We start from the raw sequence: 23,895 nt of genomic DNA, 5'->3' as shown, positions 1-23,895 counted from the left end.
ATGAAATATACTTTATGTAGATACATTTCAAGAAAGATTCATATGACAATGGAGTAATTTTAATGCACTAATGTTTACTAATACTTAGTTAGTTCAACTTCATTTGACCAATTAAAGGAACATTAAAATAACGAAAGACGGAAAGTTCAAATTCAGTTAATTACCTAAACCTTTTGAAAAATAAGGAAAGAACATCACAAAGTGACGCGAATTATATAATATTGAAGTATGAGAAGAGAAATTTCGACTCTAAGGAGCTATTTGGACAATTAGCACTTTGAAAGATCTTGGAAAGTAGATTGAAGGTCTCATTATGTCATGGATGTTATGAGTTTGTCTCTTATACAGTATAGGGGGAAGGGAGGGACTTAACGTCGATTAGTGGGCAAAAATATGATCTTGAAGGAGATGACATCCAATTCTGTAAGCCACTATGACTCATTTTTCGTCAATCACAAAAGCTGAAATTATAATTATTTCCTAAATACCTCCTACTACTGGAGTCGTAGAGTTCAATTCCATCTCTCTATAAACTATATATATATATACACGGTATGTATATATACTTATGGATACAAAAGTTAATAGGATTTATTTAAAACATTAGTTTGTCTATATACAACTATGTACACGTACTTAGTAAAGCAGTATAAATCGTCAAAGTTGACTTTTCATTTCCGTCTTCACATATTTAGGTATTTTAAATCATTGTATATCTGATAACTTTTTTATTTATGCAGCACCTACTTCGTATACCTAGAGTTGTAAATGGTACGCATTTACAGTATGTAAAAAAAAAATAAAGAAACTGAGTATGAACATGGTAAAACTGGCAAATTAATGAATGTTTGAAAGGAATCAGGCAGAAATTATAGCGATGTCAATCCTTAATTCTACAGAATGGGGACCCAAAACTTGCAAATATTTAATGACGTATCTAAACGACGGCTGAAACCAAAATAAAGAAATGTTGTTTTTATTTCATGCTCCTAAGTGTAAAAATGTCAGAGAAACAACAAAAAGATAACGCGTGTGCAATCTGCTCTGCGCCGTTGCAGTCCCTAGAAAGATAAAAAGATCGTTGGGATCTCCATCCGGACTACCTACAGTATCAATAAGTCCATTACAGCCCTATACATCCAAGAAGAACCAAAACTTCTACAGAAACAATATATTTGACTTCTGGCCTAACTCCATGTGGCACTACTCCACCCCTGACCTCAACTCTCAGTTTAAAACGTCTTGAAGAAAAATGTCTGCCTCGCCTCTCATCTAAATTTGAATTTACTCTTAGCTGCCATCATGACAGCATGGTACACCATGGTAAAAAAAAACTGCCAATCTGTTCGTCAGCGTGCTTAATCTGTTATTGTAAGTGAAGGAGGACTTATTCAATAAAAAATGTAGCTAAATATAGTATTTAAACATATCACAAATTGGTTTTGAGATGCCTTTTCCTGATTCCATAAAAGTCCCGTTTTTCGTAAATTAGTCAATAGTCAAGATAAATTCTCAGTGTTAATCTCTGTCAATTATGAATGAATAAATATTAATGACAGCTTTAGAAAATAACAAAACACTCTTCAGTTTACTAATAACAAGAAAACTCGTACGCTAAAAAACGCTTAGGATTTACAACCCTGGATATAACTATATATGAGTACACTTGAAAAAAAAATAGCAAGAGAAGAGTGGAAAAATTATATTTAAGCTCATCAAAGCTCATTCTGAGTGAGGAAACATTATTTTGATCTTTTATAATGTATATATGTACAAGTAAACTTTATAATTAAAAGCTATTTCATAATTGAAACAAAAAAAGAACAGTACTTATACAAATGAAAGCAGAAGACCAAGGCACAGTATTTATAATGCTGTTATTTTTTTTTTTTTTTTTTTTTTCAAAAGCAAAAAATATATACACCTATGTTTAACACATAAAAAAAGTATATTTCAATTAAAATAACATCCTTTGCTTTTTCTTTTTTAAATGTATACCTTCCAAAAAGAGATATTGCTTTCAAAATTAATTAGTTCTAGGTTTTTCCTATACCTAACATTTTACTTATTATTAGGTGTATACTGATGCATCAGATTCGGAAGAATCTGCACTCTTTTAAATATGAGAATCGGCTCAAAAACTTCATATTCCACCGTTATCTATACACACTTATTTATATAGATTTTTTGAGCTCATTTTTGAAGACAACATTAGGGAAACAAATCAATAAAATAGCTAGACTAGACGATGCCGTTCAGACAAATTAAAGTAATAAGCATGACATGACATGACAAACAAATAATTTTCTATGGTCATTTACCTACAAAACATTAATTGAACCAATCACGTCTCGACGTTGCTGATTTGCATTAACTAATCAAATGCATGTAATAATCATAACTAAACATACAATATATGAGATTCTAATTTTTGATTACTCATGCTTGATATTAAATATCAGTTCAAAAATGGATGCGGAATGATTGTTTTAATAAAGGTACTTATAGCTTGGGGTTTAATGAAGAAAATAGTATTTATATAATCCAATCCTAATTCAATAATCCCGACTCTCCTGATTAATAAAATAATTTGTACATACAGATTCACAGACCCCGTCACTTTTGACGACATTTATATATATGACAAAGTAATGCTTCATAAACTACTTTAGTTTTTGTCAAAGGATCGGTAGCAATTGAAAAATGTTAACAATTATTTTTAGAACTCTATTGTTCCCTTTCATGGAAGTTAAAATCGATCCCGTTATTGGTATTGGTCTTTGGAAAAACTTGTCAAAGTTTATAACACTGTCTATGTGCAAACATCATTTACAATTCGGTTATAGTAAAGTACTTTATTTTAACGATTAAATTTGTTTCTTAGAACTTTAATCATTTCTTTTTATTCTTTGATTTATGGGGACTTATTAAAATAGTTTGTTTTTATTTAAACATAATGTAGACTTAACCATAGAATGTTTTTATTCTACAATTATAAGTAAAAACATTGAATGCTTATCACATCGTCATATTTATTTTATCTCTCAAACTTTTTTTAAAGAAGAAACAAAAAAACAGGGGAGTGTGCAGGATGATACAGGGTAGGCCAGCAGAACGTGGACTCGAGAGATGGATTTTATAAATAGATTAATAATTTTATATTTTCCATAATAGGTAAGAAAATAATGATAACAAAATATGTAGAAAAGGTTTTTGTGATTTTTTCTCACTTAATATGGCCAACTTTATTATCCATCACAGCCTTGATACGTCGCGTTAAGGCCATGCAGGAGTTGATGACAAACTCATCTGACAAGTTGTCCCATGCAGCTACTATAGAGGACTTGAGTGAGTACGCGTTTAGGTGTGAGGTCCTCTTGTTTTCACTTTCTAAAGTACCGCAAGTCCAGTAAGTTCAAATCTGGTGCCAAAGAGGGCCATATCTCTTTGTACCAGACTCGAGCCATGTTAACTGTGCATAACTTTTGGCACTTGGAGGATGTGTGAGAGGGAGCGCCGTTCTAAGTCTGCACGTAGTTACCCTACGGCTACATGGTGTATCTAAGTACCATACTAAGATTTTCTGTCCAGCCTTAAAAAAGAACTAAGGTATCTACATCCATTAGAGGCAACAACGTCAAGGACCATTGTTTGGGCGGATATTTAATTTGGTAAGCCCCTTGAACCTTTTCTTTTGTTTCCACATGCCGGCAGTTTTGAAATTGTTCAACTGTGGAAATCTTCTTGTCCAAATTTGCATTTATTCATGTGATAATTTTCTTGCACCTCTTGAGCCTCCTGGCTATCATGCCCTCTGTCAGAAGGTGGCATGGGGTCCGTGTGAAAGAAACTAATCCCAAGTTGTGCTGTATAGCCCTCTTGATGGTCCTAGAAGCCACAAAGAAGTGGTTGGTAGGGCGATTCATCGACTTAGTGGGATCCTCCTTTATATTCTTCTCCAAACTTAGCAAGAAATCTGTACCCCTCTTTAAATTATGCTCTCCACTTCCTGACGTCCTGGAGAGGTTTTCTCAATTTTTTTTCATCTTGACCAACTTAAAAACGAGGCTCATAGAACACTCAACAATGTCCTTAATCTTTATTAAATCATCTCCATCATATAGGAGATCTGAGATGCACAACCTTCTTGCTTGTTGCTCGTTCATGAGGATGAACTGACTAAATGATTAGTACAGTTTGTTTATGTAAAAAGGACACAGAAACAGAATATTAAAACATTAACACTAAACCTTTTATAGTAATGAGAAAATAAACATTAATTAAGAGTCCACGTTTTACAACCCTACCCTTATATATATATTTTTTTTTTGTGTGCTTCGTTTTTTCTTACAAGCCCATAATTTTTCCTTCATCAAGACAAACATTCCTTGATTTATCCACATATTTTTCAGTTTTTTGCCTTGCCTTCTCAGATTTGTTTGCTTTGATAAATTAGTCATGAACTCAGTTGTTAAGCAAACAAAGAAACTTGATTTACCCCCCTCTTAGCTACTTAGTTAATCTAAATGGTTTTTACAATATCAAAAAACAGTGCTTGATTACATGTAGATATTTTTTTTTACGAACAGACGGTAATGTTATTTAGCAGATGTTGAGAATTGTTCAGAGCTTAACAAGAGCCCATTGATTCAAACAATCAATGTACAGAAGACTAATAAGGGTGGAAAAGAAGCTGAAATATCGACAGCAGAGCAAAAAACAAAGTTAATTTTTATGTTATGAACCGTTTACAATGTATATATGCAAGTTTCGGGTATTTTTGGTACCGTCTCTCATATTAGTTTTGGAACACACCATCAGTACGTAATTTATTATAATTTTTGTTGGCAATTTCAAAACGTGGTATCTACCAGGTGGTTCATTGCAATTTGAGCACTTACTAATTCAATAATTAATTAAGGTTGAGTTATTAAATTTAATTCTTCTTTATATATATTAAAGCATACGCAATTAGCTACAAAAAAAACATGAGCTCTGTAGCCTACATACAAGTCGAGAAAATGATGCTTGAACGTAATCGACGAATTCAAAAAGGCCAAACTGGACCTAGAGGAGTAAAAGAAAACAGCTGAACCCAAGTCCATGAGGTCCCATAAAACAGATGTCAGGATTTCTCACCAGTCTGTCCAGAGAGCTATCAAAAAGTGGGTGGAAAGAGCCTTGTGAGGGTGGAGAGGCCACTTCTGACACCAGCAATGAAAGAAACTCATCTCCTCCCTTGCAGGACCCTTTTGAATGAGTTATGAATGAGGCTTTGAAATTCTTTTGAACTCTTTTTTTACCCTTTTGGATCCCCTACAGCCCTGATGCAAATCCCCTCGAACACACCTTTTAAGTACATGTCGAGGGGAAAGGATACAGTGTCCATCATCAAAACACCAAGGCCCTCAAAGCCACTGTCACCCTACACTGGGACGCCATGACAAAGGACTACAGTCGAGCGGGTTCCAGGCCTTCTATAATTACCGCTAAAGTCTACTACATTAATGATTAAGAGAGCCCAGACACATTTCTATTTATAATATTAATTTTGTTGAAATTCTATTGTTAATAAATAAATTAAATCTTGTTGAAGTATAAAACTAAAAGAGTTCAGATTTTAAGGAACCACTCGCCTTTAGAGAGGTAACGCGGTTTTATGTAACCAAAATAATGAAAGAGTATGGATAATGACGTAACTAGCTGATATCTTTGATGATGACATCAAGCAAAGTTTGTTCTTAGAGATGGTTTTTGTGAATGACTTTGACGCTTACTTAAGATTTAGAATTGAACCTGATGTCAAAATGTTTGGAACTGATATACTCCTTAATTTGCGCTTTATTTACAATTATATATTGATCTATGCGTAAAAGTGGTCAATTACATATTGAAAATATTTGGTAATTTAAGGATGATTCTATGTTGACATAAATTGCATCATTGGAATATTATAAATTGAATCATTGGTATAATAATTTTGTCACAGAGTAAGTTTTTATACAAGAAATCTGTTATTTAATTTGATTATTCCAAAAAATATATATTCCTATCAATTGGCTTGAGAGAATAACTCAAAACTTATAAAACTACTTTTTATATTTAAATCCTATATCATTCAATCTTTCTATAGATATGCAAAGAGTTGTTTAAAATATGACCTACCCTTATGTCATTCATGAGCACACGCAATAATTTGACTTTATGAATCAATTTTTTTACCTCAATAATAAGGAGCTTTGGATAATAGATATTTTGCAACAACAATATAGCTAACTTCTGGCCTGCCTCTACGTGGCCCTCCTCCAGGCCTAACCTAATTCCCTGCACTTTGCAATTTGAGAAGTCTTGAAGAAGAATGTCTATTGCATCTCTCATCCATCATAACGGCCATGGACACAACCTTCAAAGTCTAGAGCTACCAATCTGTTAACCGGCGTGTCAAGACTGTTATTGCTTGTAAAGGAGGACATAATACAAATTTATGAAGAGTTTTTATGAATTATTAAGAAAATAAAAAATTTGAATGAGAAATTTAAAAAAAGAAAGTTGTTTATTAAGAACAACTCAAACATATTTTTATAAAGAAACATATTTACAGAATACATATAGGTATACAAATATAAGTTTTCCAAAACTTTATGTTATTGACATTTTGTTTTATTTAAAAAATACTTTGATATTATGTCTGCGTTGCTCTTTACTCTGACTACCTTCCTATGTAAGCCTCTTCCAAAAAGCGATTTCACACCTTACTTGTACTTTAAGTAAAAGTCTTGTTTGTCAAACTTAAATTAATTCCAACTTGAAAAAGGTTCTAGGCTTGACTCTCTCGTACGAAGATAATATATTTCAAATTTTCTATTTAACTGTTAATTATCTTTTTAAATGATTGAATATATATTAATAATAGAAAAAATAAATTCTATGGAATCCTACCGAGTGGTTCATTAAAATATGAACACTTCGAATTTTAAAATAAAACAGGAAACAATTAATTAATTAACAAGATAATTTGAACAAAATTAATACTATAAATAGATGTGTGTCAGAGCTATCTAAATCATTAATGTAGCTGCCTTTAGCGATAATGATGGCTTCCAGACGGAGGTGGAAGGCCTGGCACCCGCACCTCTGTAATGGCGTCCCAGTGATGGCTGACAGAGGCTGTGAGGGCCTCATTTTTTTTGGATGACAGACACTGCAGGCCTTCCTCTCGAAATTCGTCCATAAGTTTTAGTTGGAGGGGTTGGCATCACGGCTGTAGGGGGCCAAAAGTGTGAAAAAATAGTTCAAAAGAACTCAAACAAGTCTTGCAATGGAAAATATATTTTGTTTTTTTTCCATTGGTGGTGTCAAAAGTGGACTCACCACCCTCACAAGGCTCTTTCCGCACACTTTTTTTGATAGTACTTTGGATAGTCTGGTATGAAACTCCGAGATCTCTTGCATGGACCCTCATGGACTTGAGAGGATTTGCCGGGGTTGTTTTAATTAATTCCTCCTGGTCGAGTTTAACCTTTTTGAAAGAGCTGTTCTTTCTCTACAACATTTCGGACTTGTTGACGGCATAAACGAATGTCTTGAAGACGCCCGACTACTTGGACTTTACGAATGGAAATTTGTCAATCAATTTCAAGTATCATATTCTCGACTTGTACGTGAGCCAGAGAGCTCAGTTTTATATTTGTTTTTGTAACTAATTGTAATATATATCGAAATATTAATTTATTTTAATCACTCAACCTTTAGCTAGTTATTGAATTTGTGGGTGCCCAGATTTTAATGAACCACCCGGTACAAAAGAAATATGTTTTATAAAATCAATCTGCAGGCCACTAAAGCACATTTACCGGGCTAAAATCTCATTTTTTAATTATTTTTTTACTTAAAAGTACATATAAATAAACATTCCACTAGAACTCTTGATTAACAAAAAATGTATGTATTTAAAAGTATTTGATTAGCTTGTAGTTTTAGTAAACTGTATCACAATAAAGATACAAACCTAAATTATACTATAATAAAAGTCACAATGGTGTCAGCATAAAATCTCCCGCAGACAAAACCTATCAAGAACATATCCCAATAATACTAAGAATTTTTTTTTATGTCGCACTAACAGTTGTGGGTATAATTACTTTGTTGAGTAATAAGTTACTTACTCCGTTGAAAAGTAATTTAGTTATATTACTTAGAATCAAGAGTAACAATATTACTATAATTTATCCTACATACTTTTCTAAATCAACTGAACCCTTTACCGTTTGAATTAAAAAGAAAATTCTCATTTGTATTAACTTTTATAGGCATCAGGATATAATATAAATGAAAAAACATCAAAAAATTTAAAGATCAACAGCGCTACAATCAATTTGGCAAGTTCTTTATATTGAATAATGATTTAGTGAATCTTTGTACATTAATATATTATATTCTGATCCTTTATTTATTGAATCATTGATCATTTTTACTCCTGTATCTTTTGAATAAAACCAAAAAATATAATTGTTTTTTTTACACATTAACAATAATGAAGTATGTAAATATGAAATTGCATTTTCTAACTTTGCATTGTTGAATTTAAGACCTTAACTTATTTTTTAGTATGATACGTCCAAAAGTATGTATTTTATGGTTTAAAAAGAGTTTATAATTTAATATTTCTAGAAATATTAAAACATAGCAGCAGGTTCTAAAATTTGGTGTACTGTAAGTATTTTTTAGTTTAAAAATAACGCAAGACTTTCACATTATACCAAACATAAACTTATATTCCCTAGAAATAACATAGTAACAGTACTTGAGTGTTTTGCTGCTTGGCTTCTGACTGGATTAAGACATGTTATTAATAACTTTAGTAATGACAGATTAAATGAAGTAATATATTAGGTTGGAGAAAAATTAATTTCGTATTTCCCGTCCTTTTTTTAGCTACGTATATCTTATTCATTATTGGTCACATCGGATCATATGATACAGCATTGTAAAGGTGTGAGTATATACTACAAGTATTTTATGGAAAATACTGCACTTGGACGGTTCAGTCGTGAATTATTGTATCTAGTATGGAGGTCTCAATACCGTTGATGGGACTCTAATTTTAAATCCCTTTAAAATAATGCCTTTAAAAGTGTTTGTAACTTTTTCCAAAAGATGAAAAGTATATAAGTCTATTTAACTATTTTGTCAAACCAATCACACGTATTTCGAACCTTAGAGCAAACCTTAAGCAAAAGGATAGAATGTATTTCTAAACTTTAAACTCGTTTTGCATCTTTATTATTACAATTAGATATTACTTTTAGGGTAAAAAAAATTACTCAAAAATTACATTGCAGTAATACTATTATGATTAATATCGCTGTATTTATTCGGTTGGGGGAGGAGGTCGAATTATTTGAAGTAATGTATTAATTGACTGCATTTTTGTAAATATAATATCTAGGTATAAATTTACTCTTTATAGATACAAGTTATCTGCAGTTAAGGTTGCAGTGTTGTTTATTTGTACAGGGTTGATCTTATCTAGTGGTATACATTTTAATTTTCTCAATTTTTTAAAAGTGAAATTTAAACAAGAGGTATTGTGAGGACATTTAAATGAAAAAATCATCTAAAAATAGTACTGGAAACAACTTTTATTCAATATGTGAGCCTTCAGCTCTAATAATTGTCTCAATACAAGGCCTAAATCTCTTTCAGACCTTGACTATGATGTCAGACTCGAGCTTGGTACACTCTTTTTTTATACAAGCCTCTAGAGACTGGATACTCTTGTGAAGACTAGTACACACCCTCTCCTCCAGACGCTGCCAGGATGGCGGTCACATGTTGATGTCCCAAACGTCCGGAAAGATGTCTCTAAGGAAGGTCTGGGTCTGACATAGAGCTCCGTCTTTAGTGAAAACAAAGTTGTCCCCGAACTTTTTTCAGGCTCAAGGTAGGACTTTCTTATCGAAAAGTTTGATTTCATCATCCGCATTGAGCCGCTCCTTCCTTTGTTCAAAATGGGAGGGTAGAATTTGCCTGTGCTGGCAATTGGATCTTTTGTTTTAAAAGCTAAGACATTGTTTGGGTGTTCGGTTGTGATGAAGCGGCTGTTCCACTTAATCACAGTGGATTCAACGATGAAAAAATTTCCATCCGAAAAGAGCAAAACTTTGCTCGAATTTTTGTTGGAAATTGAGAAAATTTAGAATCCTCTTTATTCTTTCCAACCGTCACCGCTTGCACTGTTCAAAGCTAAGATATCTGGTTGTCTTCCTCCCTGATTTTGCACCAATGCCATTCTGGATTGAAAATAATAAATTGTGTACCACTAGATAAAACCGTTTGTGTTCGAATGTATTGTAGCAAGAAAACAATTCTAATTGTATTTTTAAAAGCTGATATTCTATAACACAATATCTTTTTTGAAATTGCCTTCGATTATCTCCCAAATAGTGACAATATATAAACTATTAGTAGCTATTATGTATATATTTTGTATAGGTTGAGATAAACAATTAATAGTGGTTGAATAAACAATTGGTTTTGAGTTGTTAAGAAATTTATCAAATTTGAATATGGGAATATCTAGACTTCTTACTAAGTGTAGCACTTACTTAGTCATTGATATATATATATTTTTAAATTTCCAAATCATAAATTGTATATATCTATACATGATCATAGGTACACAAAGTGAGTACCAACAACTTGTAGTAAAATTTAATTAGGGTTTTATTGCCGTTATTTTTAATTACATTGATTCATTACACAACCAAATGACAGCTGAAACAATAATAAACAAGTTTTGTTTTTGTCGCATGTCTTTAAGTGTAAAAATTAGTAATGGAACGGTTCCAAAAAAAATCCCAATTCTGATTATATTCTACTAAAAGTTACCGATGCCGATTCTGATTGTTTAATATTTTAAATAATTGTTAAAAAATACAATTTATCTATCAGGAGTGTTATATTTTATGTCGGCTGGGGGTTGATTTTTGGATTTCCTTCTTTTTTTTTTTAAATCGAGAAATTGAAATTTTTTGGAGAAAAATTTGAAAAATAAAATTTTTGCAGAAAAATTTGAAAAATATGAGTATTCTTAAAAAGTTAAATTTATTGGAGAAAAGTTTCTAAAAAATCAACAACTATTTACAAACAATAATTTTTTTCAAATATATAATTTAAAAAAAAAAATAATATATTAATTTTTTATAAATTTTGGAGGGGCCTATTTTTTTCATAACTTAGCAAAGTAACAAATAGTTAAATACCAATACTAAATAAGAATCGGAATCGCAAATTAAACATTATTTCTTGGATTTCGATCCTCATTCCGATTCCAGTAAAAACACCCAATTTCCCTATTCCCAATTCCGATTAATCGTCCCATCACTAGTAAAAATGTCGGAGAAAAAACAAAGAAAGCAATGCGTTTGCGACAACTTCGACGCCGTGTCAGTGCGGAGAATGCGCCAAACACTGTTGGTATCTCTATACGGACTGCCTACAACATCCAAAAGTGTATTACAGCCCTATACAACCAAGAAGAACCAAACATTTTGAAGTAATAATGAAAATCGGTACTCCTTCAATCCCTAAGTCTTGCAGTTCGAAGTATCTTGTAGAAGAATGTCTGCCACACGTCTCATCCAAATTTGGGTTCGCTCCGAGCTGACATCATACGGCACGGTACGCATGTGCACAACCTTCATAATCAAGAGCTGCCAATCTGTTCACCGGCGTGTCGAGGCTGTTATTTTTTGTGAAGGAGGACATATTTAACAAAAACAAAGCTATATATAGTATTTAAACATATCAAAAATTAGTTGTTATTGTTTCCATAAAAAACGTTTTTATTGTAATTTAGTTATGCTACTGAAAGTTTTCGGTATTCTGTGTTTGTAAAAAAATATGACTTAAATGAGCACCAGACTTTTATAGTTCCAAAGCTTATATGATTTTGATTATTTTCTTCAAGAGAGAGCATCTAAGGATGAAGCAATCAATATTGCGTGTGTTCGTGAAAGAGAAAGAGTATTACTGATGATTTGTTGCAGAATTAAAAGTGAAAGCCTGTGTTAAACTTGTAGTATATTTCAGGATTTTTGAAGTAATTCCTCGAAATATCATTGCTAGATACAGAGTGGGGCTTGTGTTTATTTCCTTCGCCGTGTAACCAACTTAATGAAATGTTATGACAGCTATACCGCTCTCCTCCAAAACAAATTTTTAACTGTAAGGATTACTATGTTTTCATTTATTTTAGCATGCCAACGGTCATATTATTTACAGCTAGTTATAGAAAGGACTCCTTCTACCTGGGAAATGTCAGCTAGAAAAAATGGTGTAATAGCCGGAAATTTGATATGATTTATGACAAATTTGTATTATTTTGTAGAAAAAGAAATTCAAAAATTCATTTATCAAAAAGTTATCAATTTTTGTTAAAGTTTAGTCCCCTCCCAAAGAAAATCCTGCACATGGTCATGTTTCCAGTGACATAATAGGATTTTTCTTCTGCGATCATAGTATACCGTTATCCTTAGATTTCTTAGAGTCTTACATTTACGACTAATTTCCAAGGAAAAAAGATATTTCATAATATGTTTTTTAATAATAATAGCATTGTATGTGCTTTAGTTATGTAATTCAATCAATGAAAAGTTTGATGCATATTGAAGATTCACTTGGGATAAAGTTTTTAATGACTTATGCTACACTCCAAATAAGGTGTATCGACAAACAATGATAACCACGAATCAATTAAAACATAACAATAAATGTATAATTTATTATAGCTTCTAAAGTAGAAACACTGATTCATCCTGGATCTTTCACGAATACATGGATAATTCAAAAAATAATTTCTTAATCAAATTGTTTCTTTTTGAATTTTTGATAGAAATTCCTCCCTTAGCAGAAATACAAGCCTCAATATGGAACATAAGCTTGTCACACACATAATTTTCACTGTGGCCTTGGGCATGTTGATCCTTTCTTTGAAAAAGCCTTCAGGTCATCAATATTGTGGTTGTAGGATGCACAGTGCTCCACATAAAGTCAAATGATTCAGACCTGGTGAGTTAGGTTTCCGAAGCTCTTTGGACTAAAATCCCTTGGATCCTAATTTTTCCATGATGTACTTCTGCATGGCCTTGCTTGTGTAAAATGGAGCTCCATCTTGATTCCAACCGATTTACAAGAACTGTAAATTATGTTACATGTAGGAAAGTTCTTGTGGGGCATTAAGTTCGTGTACTGGGTGGTGTCAACACTCCCTTTTGTCCAGAATGATGCAAACGTATTTCCATCAGAACTCACAACAGTGAACATCAATGCAGAAGAATTGTGTTGTGTCTTCCCAACCTGACAAATGGATGCCTCCACATCTTCAAGTCCCTTGGCAATGCATCAACAGTGAATATTTTAGCATCAGACAACACCAAAACACGATTTTGAACTTTTTTTGTTTTGTTGAGAATTTTCATATATCTCTTAAGGTTTTTATCGTGTTGTTGGGCTAACAGTTTTTGAATGTTGGTAAAGACTCTTAATTAGAGGTTTAGTTCATGTCTGACAATGCAGCTCGCGGTATTTTTACCAATGCTTAACTACTGGACAATCTAAAAGATGTTACTGAGGGGAGAAGCTTCAATTTTGGCCTTAACTGCACTTATGTTGGTTTTTGTGCGTGCTGAACTTAGCCTTCCCTTCCGACGACGATCAGAGAAGATTTTGTTTACATTTTGTATGTTCTTGACTCTGAACACCAGGCTGTAGAGACATAAAAAGATTTTACAATGTCAAAGATCTTGTCTCCAGGGCCAATGCTTCTTTCTTAGTTCCTATTTGATTTCACTGTTTGTTTATTAATTAAGTTACGAAGTCACCAAGGGTCGAAAATAAAAGCTTTTTACGTTCACGCAACTTATATTTTCATGATAAATGAATAATTTTAATCGTACATTAATTGATTGCTGCTTGAAATAATTGGCAGGGACTTTTGATAAACACATAGTAATTTAATATGCTATCATGTAATTTAACAAGATCCCAGAATTTAAAATTTGAATTCACAGGTTCTTGCTGACGAGTAATTTTAAATTAAATAAAAGATACCTTAACATGCTTTGTGAATAAAATTGTAAATTGAATAATTGAACTCTCAATTATTCAGAATAACTCCATCTAGGTACTTGAAGATATAGGTACATTATCTATTTATGTATGTTTATATAAAGAAACATTTTTGTAAGAATATATTATATAGATATAACTAGCAATCTACTGGATTTTTTAGTAAATACAGAAATGAAATTGAAATTCTACCAAAATCAATTTAACAAAAAGTGAATTTTTGTTCTTCTTTATCAAATCAAGATTTACCTATTCTCAAATCTAATCATATATGTAAATTAAATTGTTTCAAAATCGCTGTCAAATGGAATTGTAAATGGATGACAGTGATTTCTCATTATTTGAATCAATTGAGGCTAAGGTTAATAAAATATATTTCTGAGATGTTAAGATACTGACAGAGCGCATTATAGTTATATATTTTAAGGTAAGTAGATGATATTTCAGCGTTCGTGAACCCTTTATGCACTTTATCTATTTCATTTATCATTAAAAGATTATTTCAGAAATAAAATGTTAAATAATAAAGAAATCAATATCAATAACTATTAACAAAATACAATCAAATTTACTTTAGGTATAAAATCTAAAAAACGCAGGAAAGATTACGACATTCGTGAATTAAAGTGTATAGATTATGAGGGGACTAACGTCAAGTTTTTCATCTTTTTCTGGATTCGAAGGTTTTGTAAGTCCTTTGTTTAGAAACGTTGAAACGTCCTTTCATTATTTGAGAAGTCGTGCAATTACTCTATTCTTCTCGTAATCAGACTCTTGAGCCCATTCGGACAAAATTTGTTCTTTAATTATCATACCATGAATAACTCTTTGGATCCCCGTAATAACAGATTCGATTTTAAAGCCGTCATTGAACAGAGGTGAAGTTGATACTATAAGATTTGAAGGCTCAAGTGTAACCTTACAGTGTTCTAAGGTAAGCACATTCTACCAAGAAAAATATCGTCAGTTGCCTGCCTCCATGAACACACAACATGAAAAAAGGATTGAGAAAGCTGAGCTCCTCCAAGCGGGATTGTGTAAGAAGGCCATCAAGGAAAAGACTAAGGGCTCAGAGAAAACCATTTACAATGTATTCCATGCATGGAGACATTGTGGGGACTAGAACAATGTATTTCTTAGCAATCAACCGCTGATTATGTGTTCTACAACATTGCTGATAGGAAAATTGTAAAAAACAAAATGACTCTTAGTTTGCATAATAGAGATGAATACATAATGGAAGTTGGGCCAGGTACGCCAATACAACTTTCAAGAAATTGGAGCATCAATCGATTGGGGTTATTTTTACCGTATCTCCAACCACAACCTTTTTGTAGTTGTCATATTTTAAATATAATTAAATATGCGAACAGCTTTTATAATATATAATTTTCTATAATTTTTTATTTGTTACATAATATATCCTGAGGAAAAATAATGTATTAAATTTATTTAAAAATCCACAAAGTTTTCATACATCAAAATTTTATCACGTGAAAAACGTTTCATATGGGTAATATAAGGAAGATAAACTTGAACTTTTGGAGAAAAAAAAAGAAGATATTTTGACTAGAAATGTAGAAATGCATTAGAATCATTATCGGAATAAGCAAGAATCGGCCTTATTTGAAATATCGAAAATGTTTATAGGAATTGGCTGAAAATTTGGTATCTGTGCATCCCTAATTTGGACCGGAAGACAAAAATAAAAAGTTGATTTTTGGTGCAACACTGGGAAATAGAACTATGACTTATTGCTCTTTGTACTATTGTCCGTATCGATGTTCGTGGAGTTTTTAAGGTTAGGGTCGAGTTCTTTAAAGAAAATGACATATATGCAATGGGGAAAGGAATGTTTCTTTGCCCTATCATCCAATTACCTTTTATTTACTCTGCCCTATTATTTGATTGGATAACAAAACTAAAAAGTTGATGGAAAATTAAATGAAGATCTCTTTGAGGCAATGGTGGAGGAAAGTCCTTATATCGTAAGACTGAGTTGAGTCTCCATTCTTTGCTTCAGAATCCAAGCCTTGAATATTTATATTGAGTTAAGTTCAAGTCCTCAGAAAATAAAATTTAAATTAAAAGAGTACCTTAAGGTATATCTAGTGAAATAATTGAAATGACTTTTGAGTCTAAATAAAGTTTAGAGTTTTTTATTGTGTGATCAAGTCTTAAATAAATCGAATTGAGTCCAAGTTCCCACTTCTGGTTTGAGAAGTATACTATTAAAAAAATCCTCCAGACTTTAAAAAATGCTAAAGTATCAAATTAAATTTGATGTAGGTACAATGTAAAGAAAATTTAAGCTCACAATGTACCTAGTACATGTGGGCTTTAATTTTCTAGTCTTTCCTTTAGTTGAAGAGGATGAAGAGATGGCTTGGAGTATTTTAAGGAATCATTCTGCTCAAAGGTTTTTCTTTCCCTGTATATATTTTAAACTCCAGCATCGAAAGAAATCAAGACTTATTTTGGACCTACATATAACTATGTATAAAAATCTTGATTAAATTAACAATAATTTATCATGTATAAAGAACAAAAAATGAATTATTTTATATTTTAATATATATAAAAACGTCTAGAGGTGATGATGGGATATTAATAAAGGAAACCATGGAACATGAACGGCTTTAATATCGGAATAAAACTGAGTTGTTTATCTTCTTCATGAATAATTTAAAGTTGTTGAGAGTTCTTCTGATTCAAGGCTCTATAATTTTAGGGAGAATTTAATTACCAAAGTAATATAAATTTGGAAATAGAAGAGTCATAACTATCATAGAGTTATAATAATAATAGATTGGAGGATTGAACATTTGAAAATTAAAAGTCTAAAGGAAACAACATTTGATATTTCTCTATCAGCAAAGATGATGAGTTAAGGCGGAACACTGCAGAGATACTTTACACAATCGCATGGATAAGATTAAAGTCCAGAAAGAGGAATAGTGGATTGATTATCTCATTCTATTTCCTCTCGAGACGGAAAGTCACTAACTTAAGGCCGTCTTCTCCTTCAAGTGAAGGATCATCTGTCCAATGAAATATCCTTCCATTAAAGGAGATAAGATCCACTGAGTGATGAATATAGAGATAAGATCCCTTCAACATGAAAGTAAGGAAAGGACCAGAAGGTGATTGGATTGGATATTCAAAAGGGAAAATAAGGGAAGGTTATCTGGATGCAGATCCATATATTCAAATGCTTGTAAGAAAGATTCATCCAAATAACCACATATGAAATGTCTTTCCACGCAGTTCCAAATATTATGTTCCCTCCCTTCCCTTCTTCTGCTGAGTAACTCATACGAACAACGACCTAAAGGTTTTGAGAACTATTGAGACAGAGATAAACAGCATCTCATTCTAACTAGTTAGTTGACACGCAAAAGTGACGCAATCAGGTAAAATGCAGAGTTTATATAACAAAAATTGAAAAAATAAAAGTGGAACTACGATTTCAGAGTTTTACTTTGCCACATCCAAAGGAAAATTATATATAAAAATTCTAGAAACGGCAATGTTTGTAAGAAACATAACATGGTCTTTCATCTGGAGTCTCAGCATCCCATTTTAAATGGATTTTTCAGGGTATTACATCAACGAGAAATATCCGAAGAAAAAAAAATATTTCATAATATGCATAAGCTCTCCAAATGTAATTCAATAAGTAAAAAATTGACTAAATATTCTTCAAGATTCAATTCAGATACACTTTGTAGATCATCGGTGCTTGTACGACCTCGTTTAAATTTCACATACATTTCAATTATTGTTAATGTTCCTGTTGCAGAGTTTTCATAATGATTATAATGCTACTTTATGCCTTCAACAGTCTTTTTCCCCATAAAAAAAGTATTTAATAACCAGACAAAATTCATTTCTATCGATTGTCTGACTTATTTCTGATTTATATTACGGAATAAATTTTTTTCTTGAAAAAAAAAACTATTTTATATAAATGTAAAATTTTACCTCTAATTAATGTCTTTATATATTTGTAATATAAAAAAAGTGTGAAATTTTACATATATCAACATAACAATACAATACTGTCCCTTTCCGATAAAATATTTTATTTCTGCGAAAAAATTATTTTACTCAGCCACTGCATAATAATAGAACTTTCGAAAAAATTACACAACATATCTTTTTGTGATTTGTTACATGATATATCCCGAGGAAATAATAATGGATTAAATTGACTACAAAACCCCCTAACTTTGATATTTCAAAATCTTTTCAAGTAAAAAAAGCATTTTTCTACAAAATTTCATTGCATAATAACTTTTAATTAGATTAAATTATTATGCTGAAAAAATTAAAAAGTTCTTCCTTAATAGATTTATCATGAAACATGTTATCAACAAATAATATGTTACATTTGAATATTTTGATACCATGTTTTATTATAAATCTATTGAGGAAGTATTCTATGACTTTTTCGGACAAAGCATAACAGTTTAATATAATTACTTATTTACAACGTACTATGCAATAAAATTTTGTTTAGAACATAGTACTGTTTATGACAAAGAATGTCCTATGGTTATGCTGTGATTAAATATAAAAAAATTGTTCTCTCAGATTTATCATTTTTTATGAATAATAAGTGTGGGTGTCTAAATAATTACCAGTCAACTGTTTTTATTTACTCATCTCTCTTATGGAAATTTTTTGAGGTTCAGAGTTTTTTTTTTTACAATTTTCCAATAAGCAATGTTCTAGAACGCATAATTAGATATCGATTACGAAGAAAAAATTGTCCTAGTATCCATAATGTCTCCATGCACGGAATACGTCGTAAACTGTAATTTCCCCAGTCTGCTCCCCGATGGCCTACCGAGACAATCCCTGGTGGAAGAACGCTTCTATCTCAATCTTCTTCTTGTGTTGTATGCTCATGGTGGCGACTGACAATGTTTTTCTTAGCAATCCACATCTAATTATGTGTTCTACAACATTCCTCATTGAAAAATTGTAAAAAAATTAATCTTAAAAGAGTTACACATTAGATATGAGTAAATAATTTTAGTTGGGCCGGTATATTTATACTTCTCTTGTTCGTGATATCGAAGATACTAATAACCTATTGAGCGATTTGATGATGCGATATCATGCCAATAACTAGTGTTTTGTCGGTCCTTATTTATTCGGTCTACTTCAGGTCAGTCTTAACACCGATCCTATTGGTCTTGAGGACCGGTCCTTCGAACTGTCTGTATTATAATTTATTAAACAAAGAAGATATAAAGAAACTAGAAGGAACTGCTGTCTTCATTCCTAAATAAGAACGGACACAACACTACTAATAATTACTCACACTTACCAAGAGTATTGTTGCAGATGTAAAAAATTTACAGTTTGCCCCATTTTTGTTGAATGTTTCATTGAACAAGTTTCGTTTGTTTTATATGTGCAATAAAAAGTATTTAATCATTGAAATAGTTCTGCTTACCTTAGAACACCAAGTGGTGTTGCTTGTAGGTTAATATTTGCATTTGGAAATTATTTTTCTGTCACTTTTGTTCAATGCTGAGGATCTTAATCTATAAGTATGAATGAAAGAACGGTTGTGAATGATCCTCGTTTCAAAAGGCAGTGAAAGTTCTGTTAGTATCGAAGAAATGAAGTAGTGTGTAAGGGAAGGGGGGAAAGAGAGCGCTCAGTTCGGATGATGAGAAATGGTTTATCTATGTCTCTGAATGATTTTGTGAGGGAAGGGGAAAAAAGCAATTGAAAAAGAAAGGGTTGATCCTAATTTAATCCTGAGAACCATAGATTAATCAGCGTGATTGTACCTATATTTTTTATTATTCATTCATTACGTGTATTCAATATTATCCCCTTAGTTATTGTTAAAAAAATGCGGTATAAAACAAAACAAACTCTACAGTGTTGTTAAGGTAAATCTGGACCATCTTTGACTTCACCTTGATGATTTAAGGAAGCAAGTAGAACCTTAAAATTTGATTTACAAGTTGTAATAATACAAAAGAAACTTTCCTCTCTAACTTCCTCTAAACAAAGTAATCCATGTGATTCATATCGCGGTAGTTAGAGTGATATATCTGATGGCCCTAAAATGGTAATTACTCTTCTTTCAACAAGTTTTGGGACTAGTGGGTCTTGTGAATGGGCCAAGACTTGTTGAAACAGGAATGCAAGGGCCTCAACTTTCATCCAAGGTATCACTTCGTCAGACAGGAGTTCACAATACCAGTTGGAATCCCCTTCTCTTTTGGCTTAAAGAAGATGGGGGGCATGATACTGCCATTGCTCCCAATGAAACATAGGGGTATGATGCTGGCCGGAAACTTGGTTTTAAAGACGTATGGGACATTAGATCTCTCTGCGGCCAACCATTTGTCGTTCTAGAGGATGTGGGATCTGTCAAGAGTCCATCGTTTCTCATCCGAATAAAAGATAATTCAGTTACTATAGGACTATAAATCGTTCAGTAATCTTCTTCTGTATAAATATTTTGCTATGCTGAATAATTTCCCGAATGGCGAAAAAAAATTATCGTACAGAGTAAAAATTTCTATATTAAGGGGGGAGCCGACCTATCCAGCCCCCCCCAGGTCCTATCAGGCGTCAAAATCGGAAGAAAACTTGAGAAGTCTTATATATATTTTAATACCAGCAGAAAATGTGATGGTGGAATAAAAATTAAATCATAAACATTAAACTGTTTCTTTTAATCTAACATATATGGGCTGTCAACACTAAAAGAAGCCCAAAGGATTTTTTGTTATATAGAATCTGGGTTACATTTGTACTTTTTGATAAATTATTTTCAATGTGTATAACAAATGATTCATATAGACCCTTTGAAGGCACTTCAAATTCCAATTAAAGTAGCCAAAATCATCCCAATAAAATAATGATAAATTAATATCCTTCATTTGAAAGGCCATATCGGGGCAATATAAGTATTATATATCAAATAATGGTTCTTAACTATAGGGAGCATTTTATGTTATCTTAACTCATCACACAAATTAGAATACAACACCTATACAAAATTTAATATTCGATCAAATTTACAACTAAGAATATAGTTTGTTTCTTCAAGCTCTTTAAAAAAAAAATTTAATCCTCTACAATGTAGAAAAAAAAATATCATAAGTAGCTATATGTGCCCGTATTGTAAAATTATTTTATGAGTGTCTCTTTACGTTGAATACTCCATTTACAATAGCTTCAATTTTAGGACAATCAACTTTTTTTTTTCGTAATAAATGAAGGAAACAAGTTGTAATCAAACATATTTAACCACACGAAACCACAGCTTTAAAAAAAGGAAAACATTGACAAAAACTCATATTAGCTATGCAAAGATTTGCCATGGTAAGATACTTCCGAACAACTGAAGATGCGTTAATACTATGTTGAATTCATTGGGGAAATTTACAGTGAGTGATATGTTATTTTTGCTAACCATAAAATGAAAATAGTTTAGGGTTGCACAATGGATGACCTCTTTTGAAAAATATTTAGCAAGGTATTTCATTTTGAATACTTTAGCAGTTTTATCAATTGTCCCTAACTAAGTTAAAAGAGAAATGTCATTACCTAAATTCCAAGTTAAAATCATCTTCATAGAGAATTTAGTCAAATTTACAAAGTAAGCTCACGCCCGTAGAGAAATGTATGAATTCAAAAAATTTAATTTTTAAATTAAAAAAAAAAAAATTTTAATTGCTTCAAAAAGTTAAGATTAAAAAGTTTTCCATTATTAAAAGGACAAATTTATGTTTTCATAAAAAAAACAAAAAAAAACTTAAAATGTTGCTCTTAAACTAGAGTAATTTAGATTAGTTTAATCTTAATTAGTAAGAGAATAGATTAAATTGAAGTCATTTCCCTCAAATCATTTTCAATACAATAAATTAAAAAATAAAAGCATGGTATATAATTGATTAATGATATGACTTTTCCCAATCACATCAAGTAAAATAATCATTTCATATTAAAGAAATACTTTTACACTCTAAAAATATTACTATAAATTATATATTTTTTTAAATATTGAACCAGTAAAGTAGTTTGAAGTTATTTAACAATAAAATGGGAAGTAAAGTCCATAAAGTCTTCTTGAAGGACTTACCGAGTTAAATCAATTAAATAGTATTTGTATTGTTAAAAAAGTATTGAATGTGAATAGAACATATTATTTTAGCAATAAAGTTCCACAATGGTATATGTAGTTAAATAATTTGCGATGTGCATTTGTTTTCAACATAATCTCTTTGCACTTTTATGTAATTTTCCTAGCAATGTTCAAAAAGTTCAATGCCCTTTTTATAATAAGAACTGCCTTGCTCCTCAAAATATTCTTTAACGGCAAAAATCACTTCGTCACTGTTGGAAAATCTTTGACTACTGAGCCATTTTTTCAAGTTTGGAAACAGAAAATATTACAAGAAGGCTAAATCTGGAGAATAGGATGCATGAGGCAGCAATTAAAAGTTTAATACAGTAGTTTAAACAATGCAATAACAGATTTGTGAACTGGTGCATTATTTTGATGAAACAAGACTTTCTTAGAGGCCAAATGCAGCTGTTTTTGTGTGATCTCTTCACTCAAATGATGACATAAATTCAAATAGGTATTACTCGTCTTTTATAGTTGTTCCTTTTTCCAGATAGTCCATGAAAACTATCCCACGTGGGTACCAAAAAAGGAAGTCATGAACTTCCTTACAGATAAAACAGTATCTGCCTTCCATGGAGCCGGTTCTCTTTTTTGAATCCACTGTTTTGATTGTTCTTTTGTCTCAGGTGGTAATTGATGGGTCTATATTTCATCCATTGTTATGAAACGGTACAAAAATTATACTCCTGTGAAACTTCAATAAGCGTTCAATTGAAACTTCTTTACGAGCAAGCACGGACAACCATATTGCACATAGCTTTCTTATGTCCAAATTTTAATATATATGCAATAATCCACACTTTTTGAAATACATAAAATATATGTTACCTCGCGCGCTTTTAGTCGACGATCCACCAATACCACTTTGTGGATTTTCTTTCACAATTTTTGGATTTGTCACGTCACTTGGTCAACAACTGCCGTCAGTCTTAGTCAGGCCAGGTATAAACTAATTACTAGAGCTGAGAATTATATTCATTTTCTAGCCTGCAAGTTTTTAGTAGTTTGCAATCTGAACTGTTTTTATTTATTTTCAAAAGCTGTTGAGATTATTTATAAATGCTAGAGTAGAGAACATCAAGTATAAAGTAACTACTTCTGAGATGGGGGGACTGAGATTTGCATTTGATGATTCCTTTCTTCCTCGACTTCTTATAGCTACTTGCGGCTAATCTAATAAAACATAATGACCGCTAAACTGTTTTGTTAGTCTATCTAGTGATAGGTTTTCAAATTCTATGAATTTTGAAGGTTTCGATTTTTTTGCGTTGTTGGCAACAAAACATTACATTTTCTAAAGTTATTCTTTTTTAAGAGATAACATATAAGTATAAAATATAATCACTATTGTTTGTGTTCATAAAAGACAAAGAGTAAAATTGATCATTTGCTCCAGAGTTATAAGTGTAGTATCCTTGTTGATCCCCCCTGTACGTTTATCACAACCGTCTGCAAACAGTTTAACTTCTGTAATAAAAATGCATCAGAGGAGTCACCAAATTCTTTTGAAAAAAATTATGCTTTTCTTTCGTCAAACAATGTATAAAGATATTATTTTTTTATGTATACGGGTGTATGTTTTTGATGACAAAGAC

General features: G+C 31.6%; 1 protein-coding gene across 2 annotated transcripts in view; it reads right to left on the bottom strand.

Annotated features, from left to right (window-relative positions):
• LOC121123201 (gamma-aminobutyric acid receptor alpha-like) overlaps positions 1-19,743 on the bottom strand; it is a 90,607-nt gene extending 70,864 nt beyond the window's left edge. Inside the window, exon 1 of one of the 2 annotated variants that reach the window (XM_040718332.2) lies at positions 19,598-19,743. The gene's annotated coding sequence lies outside the window, so the exon portion shown is untranslated. The remainder of the gene's footprint in view (positions 1-19,597) is intronic. The other variant, XM_040718333.2, reaches the window with a different exon arrangement.
• Positions 19,744-23,895: the final 4,152 nt, after the last annotated feature.

Source organism: Lepeophtheirus salmonis, chromosome 8, assembly GCF_016086655.4.
Source record: "Lepeophtheirus salmonis chromosome 8, UVic_Lsal_1.4, whole genome shotgun sequence".
Lineage (NCBI taxonomy): Eukaryota > Metazoa > Arthropoda > Copepoda > Siphonostomatoida > Caligidae > Lepeophtheirus > Lepeophtheirus salmonis.
Note: the sequence above shows the minus strand (reverse complement) of the source record. Positions and strands in the feature narration are given on the sequence as shown.